The sequence below is a fragment of the Amphiura filiformis genome, chromosome 16, assembly GCF_039555335.1.
Source record: "Amphiura filiformis chromosome 16, Afil_fr2py, whole genome shotgun sequence".
Classification (NCBI taxonomy): Eukaryota; Metazoa; Echinodermata; class Ophiuroidea; order Amphilepidida; family Amphiuridae; genus Amphiura; species Amphiura filiformis.
This window is the reverse complement of record NC_092643.1, coordinates 59,047,090-59,068,910: the sequence shown is the minus strand read 5'-3', so window position 1 is coordinate 59,068,910 and position 21,821 is coordinate 59,047,090. Positions and strand designations below refer to the sequence as shown.

The 21,821-nt window shown below is 38.8% G+C and overlaps 1 protein-coding gene across 2 annotated transcripts in view; it reads right to left on the bottom strand.

Moving 5' to 3' along the window:
- Window positions 1-21,821, bottom strand: part of LOC140136274 (uncharacterized) — a 67,201-nt gene that overhangs the window by 42,127 nt on the left and 3,253 nt on the right. Inside the window, exons 1-2 of one of the 2 annotated variants that reach the window (XM_072157997.1) lie at window positions 13,602-13,656; window positions 11,235-11,318 (exon numbers count right to left, since the gene is read on the bottom strand). The gene's annotated coding sequence lies outside the window, so the exon portion shown is untranslated. Of the gene's footprint in view, window positions 1-11,234; window positions 11,319-13,601; window positions 13,657-21,821 lie in introns of those variants that run through there. The other variant, XM_072157996.1, reaches the window with a different exon arrangement.

Sequence of the window (21,821 nt, the reverse complement as noted above, 5' to 3'; positions counted from 1 at the left end):
CCCCATTTTGACTTTCATTTCAATGTTTCAATAAGCATCCGTCAAAATGACTCGAGTTTTAAAGCACTCTGGATACTAATTACGTACAATACAGTATTTACAAATGTGTCCGCAAATTTGCAAACATTTCACGTTGTGAAGTGTGATTTGCCAAGAAAGTTTCACACTGTGAAATATTGCGCTCAATAATACTCACAACATGATACCAAAAGACCACTTTCTTTTGGAATTTTACATCACACCGTCATCACACAGTGGATAGGTCTCAGCAATTTTGGTATAGCGATATTCCCTCATATCATAGACCCTATGCTCATATCCATGTGGATTTCAGCACAGACAACCCATTACGCAACAAACACAAAAATGTATTTAAAACGTAATAAATATGTTTCAAATGTGTCTTGGGTTTGGTCAAAACGTTTTCATAACATTTTATCAATTTTGGTTGTATAACGGTCATAAAAATGTTTTTAAAAACATATAGGAAAACACTACAGCAAAGTTTGTAAAATGTAAAATTTTGCTCAACCAACACAGCACTTGGAGGGGGTGCAGAATCGATGCTGAATTGGTCAGTTCAGCACCCCCTAAGTGGCGCCCAGGGCTTGTCTTCTGGACCCGTTGCCAACATGGTTCATAAAACAAAACCCATCAATGTTTGTTCCTATGATCACCGAGGTTGTCAATACATCTCTCAGCTCTGGAGTGTTCCCATCCTCATTGAAGCACGCTGTTGTTGCTCCTATTATCAAAAAACAATCGCTGGACCCCAACGAGTTAAGAAACTATCGCCCAGTATCAAACATACCATTTGTGTCGAAAGTCATCGAAAAACATGCTGTCAATAACATCAATGATTACATGACCAGGGAAAATCTACGTGAACCCTTACAGTCGGCTTACAGGACTTCACACAGTACTGAGTCGGCCCTGCTGAAAGTTAAAGACGACATCATGCAGCATGTTTCTCAGCGCAGAGGTGTACAGTATTCCTAGTCCTTTTGGACTTAAGCGCAGCGTTTGACACTGTGAGCCACTCAATCTTGCTTGATCGCCTTCATCATGACATCGGTGTAACAGGGACTGCGCTGGAATGGTATAAATCTTACCTGTCGGAGAGAACATCATGTGTTTGTATTGATGGGGTGTTCTCCAACTCTCATGTATTGAAGTATGGCCTACCTCAGGGGTCGATCGTGGGCCCACAGTCATTCACCATCTACTCTGTTCCCATTGGTCGCATAGTACGGCAGCACAGACTGCAATTCCATATGTATGCTGATGATATACAACTGTATTTGCCATTCAATCCATGTGTCCCACAATCCATAACAACTTCACTCTCGCAGCTCTCGTAGTGCATTTTTGACATTAAGTCATGGATGACGAAGAACATGCTCAAGCTTAATGAAGAGAAGACAGAGTTTGTTGTTGCTGTTCCTGAACATCTCAAGTGCAAGATGCCTCCTGTATCCTTGCAAGTTTGTGGTAAGACAATAACACCTTCTGAGAATGTCCGTAATCTGGGAGTTGTCTTTGACACTTCAATGACAATGTCTTCTCATATCACAAGTCTCTGCACCAGTCTCAACTATCAACTCAGAAATATATCGCGCATTCGCAAATATCTTGACTTTGATTCTTGTCACTCTGTCATCCGGGCTCTAGTTCTGTCAAGACTCGATTATGGCAATGCTTTATTGCTTGGCTCCAACAAAACGGACATCAAACGGCTCCAACGCATACAAAACTGGTCTGGGGTTAATTTGTGGTGCGCTGAAATTTGACCATGCCACGCCGTGCTTACAACAACTGCACTGGCTACCTGTCAAAGACCGTATAACATTTAAGATCATTGTACTCGCCTATAAGTGCCTCCATGGAGCTGCGCCCGACTATTTAGCATCTTGCCTGACTCTGTACCAGCCGCTTCTGAGCTAGTCTTCGTTCAGCTTCTGACATCACCCGCTATCCGAACGCACTCCTACTAAAACACTCATATCTGCTCATAACCGGACTTTTACATATATCGCTCCGCACATCTGGAACAACTTACCAGCTGAAATCAGAAACTGTGACACACTCTCCAAGTTCAAAAAATGTCTGAAAACACACTTGTATCCAAATGATGAATAATGTTTTTGCTTGTATTGTATATTATATTTGCCATTTTCTCTTATTGCCGTTTTCACCGGTTCATACTGCGCTTTGATCTTGATGTAACAGCGCTATATTAAATGTACTTTTGTATGTATGTATGTATGTATGGGTTCACATTTGTCGGTGAAAACAAATGCACCCCCACACACATCCCCCACACATACAAACCAACCTATGTGTAAGCACAGGTTTGCAAACGAGGACATGAAAAACAATTTTTTTTACAATCCAGCAATGGACACATACGTTTAGAGTTTTTTCCACCTTTCTTGGCTAGTTTTTACTATTTAAGTGTAGACTAACCCTATTCCGGCAACTGCTGTCAGTAGCTATAACATAAGGTATTCGTATGCTATCTTATACACGGTCTAGGAACCGTGGACATCCACAGTTGCTGGATGTCCACCGCTATACAGACCCACACATATTTGCCATCCAGCGAAGACCATGAACACAATTATCCACGGGTAAACTGTGTGCCTCGGTTTCAATCGCCATACCGAGGACGTTTCCTGCTATTTTTTTAGCTTTAAAAAATGAGCTAGAGTGAACATCGAACATACAAATAAGGAATCATACATGCAATTTTAAGGTGTACCATACCTATTCTATCGCATAAGTTTGACTTTCATCTTTTGGAGGGGCGCAGAATCGATGCTGAATTGGTCAATTCAAGGTGACGCCCAGGGCACATCCGAACATGCCCATTTATAAAAAAAAAAAAAAAAAAGTTGTTTGTTTGTCCTCCACCGCCCGCTCCTCAGATGAAGGCCTGACCAATATTTTTTTTTTTTTCAATTTTTTTTTTTTTAAAAATAAGTAAAATTCAATTTTTTTTTTCAGATTTGGAGTATCTCTGGACCTAGCTAGAGCTAAATACTAAGATCTTTCATGGTTGAAAATTTAAAAAGCCCCCAAAAAACATTTTGTGTCTTCAATATATGCAAAGTTATAACTTGTGTTCATGTCATAGTCTATTATTTTTAGTGACTTCAAAATACATTGGATTTGAAATCATTAAAAACTATGACATGAACACAAATTATAACTTTAACTGCATATTAATGAAACAAAATGTTGGTTTTTTTAAGTCACCATGAATGGTTGTAACATTTAGCTCTAGCTAGGTCCAGGAATGTGTCAAATCCAAAAAAAAAAAAAAAAAATCTGCCCGCCAGCACATCCTCTTTCAAAGCTGTGGAGGACAAACAAACAATTATTTTTTTTTTTTTAAGCCCTCTAGGTGGGTTCACGTTTGTCGGTGAAAACAAATGCACCCCACACACACATCCCCCACACATACAAAGCACCCTACGTGTAAACACCTGAGACAAACGAGGACATGAAAAACATTTTTTTACGATCTAACTGTGGACACATACGTTTAGAGTTTTTCCGGCAACTGCGGTCACTCAGGCCGGTCAGTAGCTACAACATGTCTTCTTATGCTATTTTTTACACCGTCTGGGAACCGTGGACATCCACAGTTGCTGAATGTCCACCGTTACACAGACCCACACATATTTGCCATACAGTCGCCATACCGAGGACCGAGGACCTAGTACCTAGAGCATAACCTTGAACATACCAATAAGGAATCATATGCAATTTTAAGGTGTACCGTACCTATTCCATAGCATAAGTTTGGAACCAAGGACCAAGTGCGGTTCTGTGTGAGTCCGTGTTTAATACGAACATCTGTGGCACACGCAACACACATATACATACTATACAGTACACATACGTTGTACACCCCCACACGCACACCCACCCACCCACACATACTAAAGTGTAAAAAGCAGCAACCATCGAAATCAAATATCTAAATCACTGAGTCACACGTTCGCTTTATTCAGCTAACCATGGACTCTTTTTTAAAAGTTTTTATTATCCGTGGGCACACATAACCCAAAACTGGCAACTGCAGTCAATTTCTATAATGCATTTTTTATATAAATACACTGCTCTAGAAACACCGTACAGGAACAGCGGACATCTGCATTTCCTGTACGGGGTACCGGGTACATCCACAATTACACTGTCCTCGTTTGCCAGTGTTACAGAAGCACACAAACACTATTTCAACTTGGCTTGAGCATTTTGCTTGAGACTGGTCTCATCAGGATCCAAGCGCGTGTCTGCCCAGACCGTCTGGTTAAAAAATAAAACCTCAAATATATCTTTATGCACTGTAACACTGTTATTTTCACGGTCAGAATTTTTTTGCAATTTATGAGAAAGGGCCATGTTGGTATTTTTTACAAAATTCATGCCTTTTCAATGTTACAAAAACAACAGAATTTCATATTGCATGTTATTAAATTCACGATTTAACATCTACAAGAAATTCATAATTAAATAAAACATGGGAGGCCTGACAAATTTTCAACATGCCAAAATATCTTTACTTTCCCCCTTCAACATGCCCAAAAATCTTTGCCCCCCCCCCCCTTAATATACATGCCAGATTTGGGGAACCCTAATTTAAAGCCTCTAATCATGTGATGCGAGTGCCGCGAGTATAAAATTTTGCATTTCTGATTGTTTCCCAACATTTACATGTTTCTACACCTTTTAACTTTTGTCGTAATATTGAAACAGAGCCCAAATATCTGTGCCAAAACCTCCACTTTTGACCCCCCCCCTATAATTCACCACCCGGAGTACACATTTAAAACACATAATTAATGCACCGTCCCCTAACTTCAACAATGGCTCGCGAAATAGTTTTGACCAATAGGGTTTAATTCATACAAAGGACAAAGCTAACCAGATATCGTAAAAGGTGTACAAATCGCAAAAAGAAACCAAAAAAAAAACACCGCTAAAACATCCTGCTATTAACATCCTCCTTTACGTAATATTTCCCCAGCAGACTATAGAATAACGTTACTTGGCAACAGTCACCTAGCAATTCTATTACAATGTATTATTAGCATACATCATGTGCTGTCACCTCAACTATAACGCCAGCAACGAGAATTCCACTGGTCAAAACAAGCAACCAGCGCTAACGCCTTCCTACGACAAACAAACCATTTTATATTCATGTGACCTTGATGCAACCAGCCTGGCAACAACAAACTATTTATTTCTGGCCCATTCTCCGTGACCTTTGAACTGAGCAAAGCACATAGCATAGCATATCCGTAAGGGCGTGTAAGCAGCAGGAAACTGTGTACACATGAGGCCCAAAAGAGGGAAATCAACTCGGGAGACTGTTACGCAGCGCAGACTGAGTTGTGAACAAAATTTACTGAATATCAAAACAAGTTTCGAGTACAAAAATAGAATGATTTTTTATAACTATGAAACAAGCCGAGTTCTTGCTGATATTCTACTACATGAATTCGCAAATAATCGTTCCTTTAAATATCTACACGTAATAAACAAATCCAGCGAAAATGTATAAAAATATTCGTGCCGGTCCGAAAATTAAATAAGGATATTCCCGTTATAGTTTACAAAATAAAGCAAATTCAGTTTTAATAGTAGAACGATTTTTGAAAATTAATACATCTCAAAAACTTTAGCAACATCAAACTTTGCATGTCACTTCAAAGTCTAATTTCCTAGTGAGTGATCTGGTAACTTATAGTCACCTATCGCTTCAACATGTAGCAATATATCTCTGTTTCACCTAGCCGGGAGGTTCACTCAATACCATGATGTGCATTGGGATCTGTGCAATAATCATGCGTACCCCGGGGTGATCAATTCTCAAAATGGTCTGCCAAAAAACGCTTGCCCCCCCCCCTTGGTTGGACCAAAAATTTTAGCCCACCTCCTTTTGATGTGCCAAAAACCTTTTCTCCCCCCCTTTTGATGTGCCAAAAAATCTTTGCCCCCCCTCCTTTACACATGCACGATTTTGGGGAACCCAAATTTTAAAACCTTAAATTATCTTATAATGTAATGCGAGCACAGCGAACAGGAAATTTTGCATATTTGAACATGTTCCTAATGTTTTCCTACACCTTTATAGGGCGTAATATAAAAACGGTGCCCAAAATATCTGTGCCCCCCCCCTTTCGACCTCCCAAAAAATCTTTTCCCTCCTAATATTGTCCACCAGGAGGTACACATGATTATTGCACCACCCCTTATCTTCCACCTACAGTCCCTGTCCCCCAGACCATAGTATGTTAGCACCCCCTCCCAACCTTTCACTGAAAGAGTGACTTTTTCAACCAGGGGTGTGATTGGTGCTTCAAGAAAAAAAACCCAAGGCAATGAAATTGCGAAGCAGAGCGAGCGAAGCGGAGCTCTCGCCTGTTGCGGCCGGGGGTCCAGGGGCCCGCTTAAGGGCCCCTGGTAGGGTCCAGGGGCAACGCCCCGGTGGTGGTCGAGGGGGCAAAGCCCCCAGAAGCCAGAGGGGTTTTACACACTTGAGCACCACTGGAGATGCAATTTCATGGGGTAAAATGCAAAAATGAGAAACTATTAAAATACTTCACTTTATAGTATAAAAACATTTATTATCTGTGAATACATACATGTACTTCCAGTATCATATCATTTACATACACATGAGAAATTGCATCACCATTTTTGCACAGTACAGTGTGTCTATAAATCATCCAGTCAGGGTTCTAAGGAATTTTCATTTTAAAATTGGAGATTTTCTCATATCTGGAAACTGAAAATTCGAAATGTGACATCTCTGTTAAGCATTTAGCTCTTGGTCCAGGGCCACTCCAAAAGCGAAAAAAAAAAAAAAAAAAAAATTAAAAAAAAAAATCCGGAAAAATCACACCCTGTTCAACATTCCTACATCAATTGTTACAATAACGAGTATGATGCAAGCAACAAGTACCGTACTGTGGATTTTATCTGTTCCCAAAAGCCCACTCAATAAGTTATATGATGTGCATTATGTTCCATCCCAAAGTACTGGTCCCCACACACCCTGTGCGAGACCCCATACTTTAACCCCCCCCCCCTCCAACCCAGCAGATGTACACTTTCTGAGAGAGACTAAGTATTCAACATTCCTGGTATTACATGTACAATAAGATTCCCATGAAAACAAGTAAAGAATTTTATCAATTATAAGGCATTTAAAAGATCACAGAGAAAGGCCTCTACCACAGGAGAGGTAAACAAATCAGCCATCAAGGACCAGGTACTGAAGGAAAACCTTGTTATAGGTTGGGAGGACGCAAAAATCTGGAACAGTGAGCAAAATGTACTTCCTACCCCTCATTTATGACCAATTACTCCACTCCAAAACACTACTGTCAAGTTCCAACAGGAAGCAGAGGAGTGGTAGAATTGATCAGTCAATTTGAGCAAGTACTACGATGTAGTAACAATGTAGTACGTAACATCATTGAGGTATGTCACAGGCCCCTGCCCAGGGGGGTGCGGCCGCCCCCCCCCCCCCCACCCCCCAAATTTGCAAAAGTATACAAAAAGTCCCAAAATTTCAGAATTTGCGATCGTAAAAAAAAAAAAAAAATAAGGGGCCTGGTACCGTAAGTTTAACATCTTTACACCAAAATACTTTTAGATTTGTAAACAAGAACTTTTGCCAAAACCTGATTTAACAAGGTAACAAAATGTACCTAATTTGACAATATTTAAAATTTGATGCACCCCGTCTGATCAACAAACTTTAAATAGAATAGCCATTACTGTAAAAGTGTAAATTTTTGTGCAATTAATTTTCGTGCTTTGCCAACTTTGAACAGTTTCCCTTGTTTTTAAATTTGCGATTTTAGTTTCTTTACATTGACCTATGCACATAAGGAACATGTTCGCACATTGGTATTTTTGTGGTAGCAGCTTTGAACGTGAAAAGTGCAAAAATGTAGCACAAAAATGTCCACTTTTACAGTATCCGATAGGGTAAACTTTAAAAAATGAGGGTCCTCCCTTTTGCTGTGCCAAACCATACTCCTTCACTATCTATGGCCAAACATAGTATTCCTTTCAGCACTACCTGCCCCCCCCCACCCCACATAACCTAAATGGTCTACGAAGCTGATGCCAGACAAAAAGCTGACAATATTGGTATTTAAAATTAAATAGAATTCAGTATAAATTTCAATGCCAGTTGCATAAGTTTTCGTGCCGGGGTTTTTGTCGCTATAAATTGCTTGCTCCCACCCCCTTCCATTTTGGCCTGGCAAAAATACTTCCAACCTTTGACAGCGGCAGATTTACACTTTTGCAAGAGAGATTGTGAAAATGATACTTGGTAACGTGCTTCACCAGCTGGCCATGTTGACTGTAGACCTTGTTGGTCAAACTCAGACAGTGAAGCACTTCAGGTTCACATAATTTTGCAGCAGCAGGCACAATAACCCTATTTTGTTAATGAAAATCATAGGCCCATATACTTAGTATGGTATTGCCATATTTTCCATACAAAATATGGTGAAACCATACAAGTTAGCATGTCTGCACTGTGCACAAAAACATCTGACATTACTGATATTTGTAATTTCATACAACTAGTCCAAAAATTTCCACTTACTTGCAGACGTTTCGGAAACTCGTCGATTTTTGGACTAGTTGTATGAAATTACAAATATCAGTTTACCATGAACAGTCCTGATGAACATCTTCAAGAATCTGACATTACTCATGCATTTTGTTGAAAATTTGGCATTAAAAATGTGAATTGCATGCAAATTATGCAAACAGAAAATCAAAAACAGAAAATTAATCTCATGGAGTATCAAAGGATTTTGTCCAAGCAAATCATTTGGCCTAAGCCACATTGTTTGCATATACATAGAAGCTGTGTTCACATTGTCGTATGCCCGGCAGAACTTGGTCGGCACAAGTTGCTGGGAGTAGTGGTTTGCGCTGCCATGGGTAGTGGCAGAGTGAACGATGGTCAGGGCCGGGTAAGTTCTGCCAGGCGTACGTCTGACGATTTACTCCTGACTTTTTCTGACAAAAGTCAGGAAGAGCGAGCTGGTGTAATCTCCGCCAGGCGTAAGTTGCAAATATGTGAAAGCTGCTATGCCTGGCACTCGGTGAAAGTTAGACCTTTTTTTGATTGGAACTAAGAAATTACATATCGTATGGTTGGAAAAGGTCACAGAAACACCGGAAGTGGTAGCCGATGTTTACGCCGTACAGAAGTGAATCCTTGGTGGAACTGGTCGGCGTAGTGCTAGGAGTAGGCTAAGTGTGGACACGCAGTAGGTATAAGGAAATATTTTTGGAATTTTTATCAATATTAGAGTAAGTTTACGCCAGGTGTAACTCAAAATGTGAACATGACTATATATACTGGGTAGGCCTATGTCATTTTGGTCCATAATATGGAGACTCAAAAATGACTTGTGACCATCACCACCATCAAAATTAATGTCGACCTAAAATTCAGTCCTGTGTGTTTCTAAAGAGCACCCTGCAAAAAGACTTGAAGCTCCATATGCTTTATCATCCAAGGGGATCTTATTGGATATCTTTCACATTTTTTGTATCAAAATATGTGTTGTGTGTATGAAAAATTCAAACAATATTACATGAAAATGGTACTAGTTTATAATACTACTATTATGGGCATGTGCGGTGTTAGAAGTAAGATGGGCCTTGGTGCTATGAGTAAACTCCATAAAAAATTACCATATATTTTCAGACCCAAGCTCTAATAAATTGTGGATTGTTTCTAACACTGGTTGAGCACGCCTTATAAATAATCATAGCATTATGCTAAATTTTCTTTTACTATGGGCCCCTAAAAATTGATGAGGGGCACACAGATTTTCAGGAAAGAGCAACATAAAATGTACATGATTATGGCATGCACATGTTTTTCGGACAAGGAAGTTTGAACTAAGTTACATTAGGCTCAATATATACACGTCGCACACGAGACAATGGCAGCAATGAAACCTGAGACGGCTTTTTACAACCTCCATAAATTAGATTTCTGGTCATCGTCCAGAATAGATTTTGTTCAACATGGTCACACGCTGCACATTTTTGATTGGCTGCTGCTTGAACAGCTAAATAAGAGCATTTAGAATAGTACTTGCCAACCTCCAACTATAACCATTATTTCTGGATCCTAATCTTAACCCTAATCTATAGTTCTTACCATATTAACCCTAACCTAACCCAAAGCTGAATCCTAATCATGAAACCAAATCCTATCTTAGAGAGGCAATAGTTTTTTCAAATTGTCATATCATAATAGGTGGTCACAATGAGCGCAGCATGTTTTTCTAACAAATTTTTTGTTCATCCACTCGACCTGGTCTGGAAAAGTGACAAGCTGATGTACTACATGTATATCAGAAGTCACTAGCATGCCAAGCATCCAGGGTGTTAGCCAGTCACTTGTCCATCCACTGTTCATTTTTTGGAGGGATAGTTTGCTCCTGGGACAGGAAAAAATTATGCCTCTGACAGATGCTTAATTCTAAAAATAATGCTTGAATAAATTCTGTGAACTCAAAAAAAGATCAGACTAATAATTCTAGGCTATAGTAATTTATTTGAGCTGATTGAACACCAAGAAGGTGCAGAGGTCTGGATTTAGGTTTTCAGGGTAAAAATTTCGAACAGGGGAGTTTTGGTGAAAATGACCGCACTTGTCATACATATCCTAGCTACAAAATAATATAATAATGAATGTTGACATATATTTGCCTTTAACGTGTATCAAACCACTTTACATTATTCCGCTGTCATTAGAATATGTCAGCTGCCATACACTGTGCAAGGCATGCTCATACCTTTGAGCAACGCTCAATGGACAATGTTCATAACAGCTACCCATTTCACCCCTGGGTAGAGAGAGGCAAGTAAGGTAAAGTGCCTTTCCCAAGTGCACAACACGATAGCACCGCTGAGGCTTTGACTTGCAAGGCTGTGCTATGTTCAAGGCACTACCATTTCAACTCAAGCCAACTTAGAAAAAATGTAAATCACAGTCGCCAGCAACAAGTGAATCGAAGGTAGCATTTGCACAATTGCTTCAAGCATTTCATTACCAGCGACATGCTTCTTGATCGCTGTGACTACTAGTCTCATTTATATGTCCATGAGGTCTAGCCTCAGAAGGATAAAAAGTTCTTTTTAAAAAACAAAACTGTACTACTTACATCACACAAACTCCCTTTCCTTGTTTTCACATCCATTCTTTGCATGCAGGATATATTTCATATCACACCAAAATTCAGCATGTCCTGCCATAAAAACAAAAATACAAAACATATTTGAGTGGATACTTATAGGTTAATAACTGTGTATTACTTGTTGAGAGTGAAATTGTACAAAATAATGCACAGATACTGAGATGTTGATGCGTCTAATGCATGAGCCCCGTAGGGGAGTGCATTAGACACATCAAGTGCATTATTTTGTACAATTTCTCAAGCAACAAGTTTAAAAAACTCAGTTTTTAACTTATTTCATACACAAGAACAAAATCCTGTGATTTTTGCTAAGTTGCAACACAATTTTCTTTAAAAACAAAGGAAAATATGAGCAAATATAAATGCTTCAACCCGTAAAAGAAACAAATTATAGGTGCACAGATTTTTTTCTAAAACAATTAATTGTAATCATGGTCAGCAATGTAAGTCTGGCAGCTGTCAAAAGTGTTGGAGGACTCTGACTCGAAAGTCAAATAAAGTATACTGAACAGCTCCCAACCGCACTTTTATTCCCCTATATTTTTGATGCATGTCACCATCAACTGGGCTGTTTCTACTACAGTCACTCCCTGTGCATTCATGGGTAGACCCGGAACTTCCGGAAGTATGGATTATGGAAAAAAAAAATGTATGATCTTCAAACTGTGTAAGGTCAGGTTTGAAATTTATTCATGCGCACTGCTTGAGACTTCAGGTGTACCCACTAAAATGTCATCCTTATTGGGAACATCACCACGTATAGCTCACTATTAATAACCTCTAAAGGTTGTTGATGTTTGATGGTGAGGGGTTACCCCTGCATCACCTGGCATCACCCTTTACCTGAACTGTTTCTATTGTGACCAAAACAAATTCTAGTAGTTTTTTGAGGTCTACCCAATTTGTTCCTAGGAAAATTATTATAACGAGCAAAACACCCACAAAATTAGTGCTCTATTTTTCTGGAATCGGAATAAGCATACCGGTACTGTTTTCAGCGTAACAGATCTGAAAATCGAGAGGCTCTGCCCCTTGTCAACTTTTATGGACCCAGACTCAATCGTAAACTTGACACATAATACATGTTTAACAGTTTGAAATCTTCAGCTTCAGTCAGGTGTACCCACTAAAATGTCATCCTTATTGGGAACATCACCACGTATAGCTCACTATTAATAACCTCTAAAGGTTGTTGATGTTTGATGGTGAGGGGTTACCCCTGCATCACCTGGCATCACCCTTTACCTGAACTGTTTCTATTGTGACCAAAACAAATTCTAGTAGTTTTTTGAGGTCTACCCAATTTGTTCCTAGGAAAATTATTATAACGAGCAAAACACCCACAAAATTAGTGCTCTATTTTTTGGAATCGGAATAAGCATACCGGTACTGTTTTCAGCGTAACAGATCTGAAAATCGAGAGGCTCTGCCCCTTGTCAACTTTTATGGACCCAGACTCAATCGTAAACTTGACACATAATACATGTTTAACAGTTTGAAATCTTCAGCTTCAGTCAACAACATGAAATCCCAACTAGCAGCGAAAGAATTGATGTTACGTAAGCATTGGGTCCACCTTGTAGACTTTGGTACGGTAATCAAATATTAAGGGCTATGTGGGTCTCCAGGAACGCTTATCGGTGGGCTCGCAGTGATTTTCACAGGCTTTGGCCAACAGGCTTTTGGCCTTGCATGTATTCAAAACACTGTCTACAGGCAACCAATTTCAGCCAGCCCCCCCCCCTCGCCATCCATACAATTAGCAATGTCTCAAATCCTGGATCCGCCAATCCCTGTCTCACTCACATTTGAAATTCAATAAAAAACTCAAGAATTTCATGAAATCTCGCAAGAAAATCAAAATCACAGATTTAAAGAAAACAATAAGATGTGGTAGTTTCGTAATGCGATAGAGCAAATGACCCGAGAAATCAAGAAATATAAATAAGATATCAGCTTTTCAGGTAACAATGTATCGTATATGAAGGGCGGAAAAATCGCAAGGTACACAGTCGTACGAAGAAGCATTGTATTGAATGATTTCACCGTACTAATATTTTCTAACATCTATATTTTCACATCTAGATGAAAAATCACATTTTTTTTAATGAATACCAGAGTAAATGATGACTTAGTGTTTGTTATGGAAGCAGTAATACATAGGTTTTCACTAACATTTTCAGTTGAACAGAATACGTAATATAAAATAATGATAAATTTAGGAGTAAAAATTCCACGTATATACGCAAAAGTGATTCCTTTAATATCACAAGTTAACGCAACGCTCGCCATTGCATCTGCTATATATCACATTGAACAATTTTCGAAACTCACAAATTTTCACGGATGTTCAATTCCACGTTGCTGAGAAACGAGAGAGCTATATAGATAGTACTCATGAGAAACCGCTATGTGACCTATGCATGAATAATACGCACGCATCACTTGGTGACGGCTAGTGTCAGATGATTAATATTAGACTTACTCCAAGTCCTGAGTAATGATTGCATTTTGATATTGGTACCTTTTATTTGCGCTACCAGGGTATATTAATCAATACTGACATAAGCATCAATTAAATTGATGCATAAAATATTATTTAAAATACATGCATGCAATCACCTTACCACACAATAAGCTCAGATATGCACAGGAATGTTTACCGTTATCTGGCTAATAACGGTACCAAAACTGCATCTCACATTAGCTATATTATGAAGTATCAGACGTTTAACAAAAATGTTTTATCAGTATTCTTTTAGAATGCCCACACTCACTGTAGCTACTTCTGATACACATACTTTTGTGAATGTCACAATGCCAAAGTATTCAAAAAGATATTCTATAAAAAATGTATACTGTAGTCATTCTTCGAAAGCTTTATTTATTTTTATGGGGAGGGGGGTCAGGCACATCAATAAAGGGGTACTAGGGTTAACAGGGGCCATTTCGGCAGGGCGCAGGTTGACATGCAAATAACCCAATTGCAAATATTCCTTGTTAATAACACTCGGCTTAAAACACTGTGTATTGATATAGAATTGCATGCTAGTTGGGCATTGCATATGTGACTGGCGTATGCTTATGTGAATTTACGTGAGCATGAGTTTGAACTTTATAGACGAGTGGGCAGCGCAGTAACAAAAACCGAATAATTTTCACTTATTATATTAGCCGAACAAACTTTAGGATAGATAACATGACAATCTCTAAGACACAGTTCCCTAATGACCTTTCGATGTATTGGGTACAAAAACTCATGCTTGGCAACTTGAGGTCAAAATTGAGCTTTGCTTGTTTAACCCTAACCCGCCTAAATGCTACAAAATACTACTTGATATATGCGCTGTTCGTGCATGCATCCCACGTGGTGTGATGACGCAATCGCCCTAAGTGATATATAGGCACGGTTTCAGACCAGCGAAGCTTCAAGACCTGTGGCAAAGTGTCGCCGACCGAGTGCTTGGCATGCGAGGGGTCTCGGGTTCGAATCCCGCCCAGAGCAAACAACTTCCTTCCTTCTTTTCTCTCTTTGTTCTTTCCTTCTTTCCCTTCCCGTCGCCAAAAAGCCCTTAGGCGGTTAGGGTTAGGTTACCACTATCGAAACTCAGTATAGGCTTCCTTAACCCTAACCCGCCTGAATGCTACAAAATACTACTTGATATATACACTGTTCGTGCATGCATCCCACGTGGTGTGATGACGCCATCGCCCTAAGTGATATATAGGCACGGTTTCGCTGGCCAGCGAAGCCCAAGACCTGTGGCAAAGTGTCGCCGACCGAGTGCTTGGCATGCGAGGGGTCTCGGGTTCGAATCCCACCCAGAGCAAACAACTTCTTTCCTTCTTTTCTCTCTTTGTTCTTTCCTTCTTTCCCTTCCCGTCGCCAAAAAGCCCTTAGGCGGTTAGGGTTATTGGGGGTTCATTGACCTGTGCCATTGGGAATGAGATCAATAATGGCTCACAGTGCTATTGTTGAACACATTTTTGAAACAGTTTACATTCTAAAAACCTTCTACCCTTGAACAGTTGAACCTAAGCATTAGGCCCTTCACAATTGATTCTTAGTTTCCTGTTTCGTGGTTGAAAACAAGTGATGAGGTGACTTTTAATTATTAATTATCTATTATTTTCTTTATTATTTTCCGTATTGACTAGGAACAACTATGTTTGATTTTATACATTAGTAATGGTACAGTTATGTTCTTAGTTTATTCATCATTATAGTTGATATGATCAAAGTTAGAAAGTAGCAAATGGAAGTCATTAAAAGTTACTTTAAAAGAGAAAATCCAAAATAAAAATAAAATAATTAAATATTTTGCAATTCTCTACTTTGGACGCGGGCGGGAAACAGGAAACTAAGAATTAATTGTAAAGGGCCTTAGGACAGAAAATACCACTAACTTTCACTCAAAAAAACCTGAAACTGGTGAGAGAAACCTGAAAAAGCATGTGAATGCAGGTCAACAAGCTGCAAACAGGCTAAAATAAGTAAATAACGGAATTTATTTGTGATTTGCGCAATTTGCCCATTTTGTCCAAAATATGTGATTTTTCTCCCCCCCCCAAAAAAATTTTTTTTAATTTTTTTATTTTGCAATACTTTTTTCTATATTTTCTTGCAATTTTTTGCGACAGTCTACTTTCTATGGATTTTGTTGCAGATGATTTCTTTCATTTAGTGAAAACTTCAGGTTTTTGGAAAATGAGTGCCGTATTCATTCCAATTAGCGCCCATGCCCCAATAAGCGCCCACCCAGGGTATTTTCAATTTGCTAAAGGGTACCATTCATGTTCAAGTTACAGATAAAATGTTGCTACAGTGAAATATCTGCAGGACTACAAGTCCTGCGTAAACTTGCAAAACATTTTCTGCTTCAGAAAAGCTGTTAGAACATCTCAGTACCCTTTTCTAACATACGTAAATTTGTCTCTAATAAACGCCCCTTACGAATGAATACGGTACCTGAAAATGGTTATTTTGAGAAAATCTTAAAATTTGCAATCAGACCTATAGGGGATGTTTACAAGTAAGCCTGAAGAAAAAAACTGAAAATCTGGAAAAAGCACAAAAATTTGGGCTAAAAGCCACAAAACGGGCTGAAAGTAAATAAAAGTGTGTTAGTTTGACCCCCCCGCAAAAAAATCTGGAATTCCAGATTAATCCTGAAAACTATAATGCCAAATTGACCAATTCAGCATCGATTCTGCACCCCTCCAAGCGATGAAAGTCAACATTTTCGCGCGCGGATTTCAGCGCAAAATCAATTGAAAGAACATTTTAAGACCAATATTCAACTTCTAGTAACAAAAATTAATTAGTGGTAGGCCTTATTTGTCAAAAATACTGTGTGCTCCGCGCGCAATTGTTTCAATTTTATTTCTTGCCCCGGGTGCTACGCCACTGGTGACGGACATAGGCCTACATGTTTTATACTTTCAGTATTATTATTTGGTCCACAACTGCAACCACCACGAACAGAGTGCCAATTTCTATTAGCCTTAAGGAGGCTGTGTACTCTCAGACATGCATGTAGTAAAAGTGCAATAACTTTGTAATTATTCGTGCAAGACATATAAAAGTATACATTTTTATGAAGGCAAGACATCAATAGATCTTAATATAAATACAGATTTGGGGTAAAAACAACAATTATGAAGAAAATCACAAAAAGTGAGTATTTGGCAATATTCTTTCCAAAATATTTTATTTTGTTTTTAGCTCAATCTTGAGGCTCCATTCCAAAATTTTTATTTTTATTTTTTTGATATTGGCCTTATTTTTTGAGATATTGACCATATAAGGCATCAAATTGAACTTTTTAAAATTCACAAACGCCTGTTTGCACAAAATGATGCCTAAAATCGGAAAGAGATCAAAATATAAAAAAATGAGAAAACCGTTTCTTGAGTCGATCATGCTTTTTACGATGATCATATTTGCTTACCTATAGATGCTGTATTTATTGAGTTATCGTGTACCTAAATCGTCATTTTACAGAGAAAATGAACATTGAAATAATGGCCGTTGAAGTTTAAAGTGGTCACATTTTGCACTTTCATCGTATCTCGCAGGAGAATGTGGCAGTTTTTATTTTTCTACCTTACATTACATGAACATCGGGTAAATCCACGGCCCCTTGAGAAGTTTGAGCGAAATCCATTCATAACTTGATATTTAGATCGGGGGAAAGAACTTGAAAAAAACCCACATTTTATCAGCTAAAACAGTGCCATTTGACCACTAGGTTTTTGTGCTTCCGTGGTGTTTCCATAAGATGCGCCAGCGCATGCAGATAAGCGTCCACGTATGCGTAAGCGTATTTGTGCGTTAACAAATTGCGCGATACATAGCGCGATGCGTTATTGCTTGTAGCGTGTACCCTGCTGGTACAACAAAGATTTTCTTTCCTTTTCAATTTCAAACACGAGTGGAATAGTGAAATAAAATCATTAAAATATTGCAGTTGGAGTTTACAAATCTGGATTTTAATTCCTTGTATTTATAAAAAACATAACAAAGTACAAAAACTCAATTTTGCGAAAGAAACAATGTCTAGAGTACACAGCTGCCTTAAACTGTCTTTCGATCAACAAGCACTGAATCTCCCAGCTTGACCAATTCGGCCTCATTGGTAGAGCTATGATTTATCCCCAAACTAGCACAGGCTTCTGTGCTGTACAATGTACTCTGATACCTGTATGATGATCTATGATGATCTAAAGATTTTTCTGCAATTGCTGCTGTTCGAGAGGCGTTGCAGTTTGGGAACGGGGCTAGTTCTACCCCAAACAAGTAGGCCTATTTGTCAGGATATCATATTCTGTAAATTAAGTAGAAATTTTCGCAGAACATTTTTTTCTGCTCTTTTCATGCTCAAAACACCTACAGCGAAAATAAAAGTCTATATGTCATATGTCCATATGCAGTGTCCGAAATAAGGAAAATATGGAGGTTGTCCCGAGGACAACTAAAGAATGAATTCTGCTTGTCCTCAAAACATTTTGGTTGTCCCCAAAATATATATGTCATGTTTTTGAGTGCAAAGAATCCAAATATTGGTTGTCCAGAGGATAAGTACATAGCTCAATATGGTTGTCCCCAGTGATTTTGGGACAAGAGGACAAGAGGATAAGTGCTTATTTCGAACACTGTCCATATGTCTATGTTAGTAACCTGAAAACTGCGAATTTAACTTCTACTAGCAAAGCGTGAAAAATTACACTCGCAAAAATTACCACTTCAACAGTGGTATCATCAGCCACTATGCAGCCAAGGTCAATGACCTGCATAATACATGTACTAATCAGAGGAAAACAGAATAGGCAACAACACTATCCTGTTTACCAAGAAAAACCACATCTTCAACTCATGCATCATTCAAGATTTTTAAAAATTCACATAAAATAAATGCCTGCAGATGCGATTTCATGACGCTCAACAATTAATATCGAAGACTGCACAATAATAATTGTGTTCACTTTCAAGGAAAATTAAATTAAATATAAAACAAGGCGTTCTACAAAACCTGGTTCGAGCTGTGACAGAAACATCATTATTTTCAATGAATTACATGGCAAGGTCAATTCCGAGTTTCCCGTGTTTGAAATTCATGCCGGAATTTGAATTTACATTGTGATTTTTTTTGTAAATTAAAATTTTTAATTAAAAAACGTGTGCTTTTGCGGTAAAAACCACATTCACTTTTTTGGAGAGAAAGCAGAAATGCCCGGATGGTTCTTTGGTGGATTATTTTTTATTTGTGATCTCTTATATTTTATTTTGCAAGTCTGTTTGTGTCTCAGCCTCAGGGTCCGAAAGAATCACAGTCTGGATGGTCAAGACACCCCGGTGGAGATTTTTTATTTTAAAAAAATCTGGAGGTTAAAATGACGGTAAATGACCACAAAATATCACCAAAAGCTTGACAAATCTGGCAAAAATTTGATTTTCAACAAATAATCAATTTTGGCCAAAAACAGCTAATTTTACAAGATTTTTTAGCAAAATTAGAAGAAAAAAATTTCTCCCAAAATATGCAAAAACCAAGATTTTAGGTGCTGTAGTTTTCCGAGATTTTGAAGAAACCCTCTTAATAAGACGGTTTATTATTACAATGGAAGTTAGTCGAATGCGTATGCGATGTTCATAACACATTACGTACCCTGGTATGTGCATGGTGTGCGTGACAATACACACCCATCAAAAGATCCTACCGTAGAACAACCGATGGAGTAACACGCAGTAAATTCCAATTTTCTTTGCTTGACCTGCAGTTGTGCACCCTCCACTCTCCACAACAGATCTGGAATATCATAGTGCCCTCAATTTGGATCATTACTTTTGGCAGTTGAACAAATCAAAGATTGACAAGACAAAGACATCCTTCAACCCACCCATCTCCAGACCCATCCATCCACCCGCACTTCAGTTTTAAGTTTAATTTATGTGCTAAATTCAATAATAATGTTCGTAATTATTTACAATTTTTAAAACATGGAGTAGGTTTCGGGATGGAAATAAGTAAACAGCCCAAAAATTCACCTGATTGAAAGTAAAATTGGTAAGACTTGGATAAAGTCTAAGCATACAAAATGTACATTATCTCAAGTCAACAGTTAAAGGCACATTCGTTTGCAGGTTTTATAGGGTGGTTGATTTTTAGAATGTGCACATTTAAATTTTATGATGTGGTACTCATGAAATACAAAATGAAAGTTTCGACAACATTTCATTTTGACAAAAAACACATGACAAAAGATCTGTTAATTTTTCATTGACTCTTTACACACTCAACACAGGTATTAGTATAGGCACCGGGGGAAAAAATATGATTTTGGAAGCCAAAAAACGCACACACACAAAAAAAAAGGTTCTAAGGTGTTTTTTTCAAAGCTGGATAAATTTATACATTTTCATTACTTTTGCTTCTATTTTTTAAACGCAACTGCACCCAAAAAATGCCATTGTGGCCACAAAAACCGTGATTGCGTTTTCCTCCAGGGCTTTTAGTATATCTGTGACAGGATGCAGAAATTGACCGTATTGAAGTCAACTGCAATGGTGCGATCAAGTTGTTAAAGAAGATTGATCCTCACAAAGCCACAGGCCCAGACAAGATACCAGCACGTCTCCTCAAAGAACTTGCAGATAGCTTTGGCCCAATGCTAACAGTACTGTATCAAGCATCTTTGGATTCTGGCATCCTTCCAGACATCTGGAAATCGGCAACTGTTGTCCCTGTCTTCAAGAAAGGTGATACATGTAGAAACAAACCAGCAAATTATCGCCCAATATCGTTGACGTCCATCTGCTGCAAGCTTCTGGAGCATATCATCCACAGCTCAGTGATGCAACACTTTGACTCGCACAGCATCTTGACCGTCTACCAGCACAGATTCCGGAGGGCTCACTCCTGCGAGTCCCAGCTGATCACCACCATCGACGACATTGCAACCTTGACGCTGGGCTCCAAACAGATCTCATCTTGTTAGACTTCTCTAAGGCTTTCGACAAAGTCCCTCATCAAGGCCTCTTACACAAACTCCATCATTAGGCCTACGGTATTTGAGGCAGCCTCCTTGGCTGGACTGGGAACTTCTTGAAAGAAAGAGACCAGAAAGTCATCCTGGAAGGAGCAACATCTGTCCAAACTGCTGTCTCATCTGGAGTACCTCAAGGAACAGTCCTAGGACCACTCCTATTTCTAGCTTTCATCAACGACCTCCCTGAATGCATCTCCAGCAAATCATCAGTTAGGTTGTTTGCAGACTTGACAGTGTTGTTTACCGGACCATTAGTAATGCCGACGATGCCATACAACTCCAGCAAGATCTTGACAAACTCCAAGAGTGGGAAAAGACCTGGATGATGGAGTTTCACCCTGACAAGTGCCAGGTTCTGCATATAACCAAACGTCGCAAAGACACCATCCGTCTATGGAACTTGCTCCCTCAACATGTAGTTGACTCTCCATCCACAGACGTCTTCAAGGCCAGAGCTGGAGACGTCACCTTCTACTAGCGCATCCACAAGAATGTTTTTAATCCTGTATACATGTATAATTGTCACTCTACGCTCTTCCACATCAAACTTTTTATCCTGTACATATGCTGTTCAAGTGGAGCATGTTGTGCGCTTGTATACTTGCAAATCAACCAATGTGCGTCAATCCTCTTTTCAGGTTTTGCACAGTACCGGAAGAAGAAGGTGAATATAAAGAATCTACAAGTCATTTTACCACAGAAAACAAATATTTTACCATAAATAATATGGAAGGTTGTAAAAAAGGGGAAAGGGGGCCCTAAAGTGCTCTAAAGGTCAGACTGAAAGGTTTATCACAAAAAGTACCTCAAAAGATGCACCATATAATAATAGTATCTGCCTTTTTTCAATGTTTACTAGGATTACAGAGGTATAAATGGACATAGGGCAAGTGACCCTCTAAGCAATCATCATGCTACCAACATCATAACATGCCCAATGATGATAATTCAAGAATGATGACATTCACATTATCCTACTATACAACATACAATACATGATGGTAA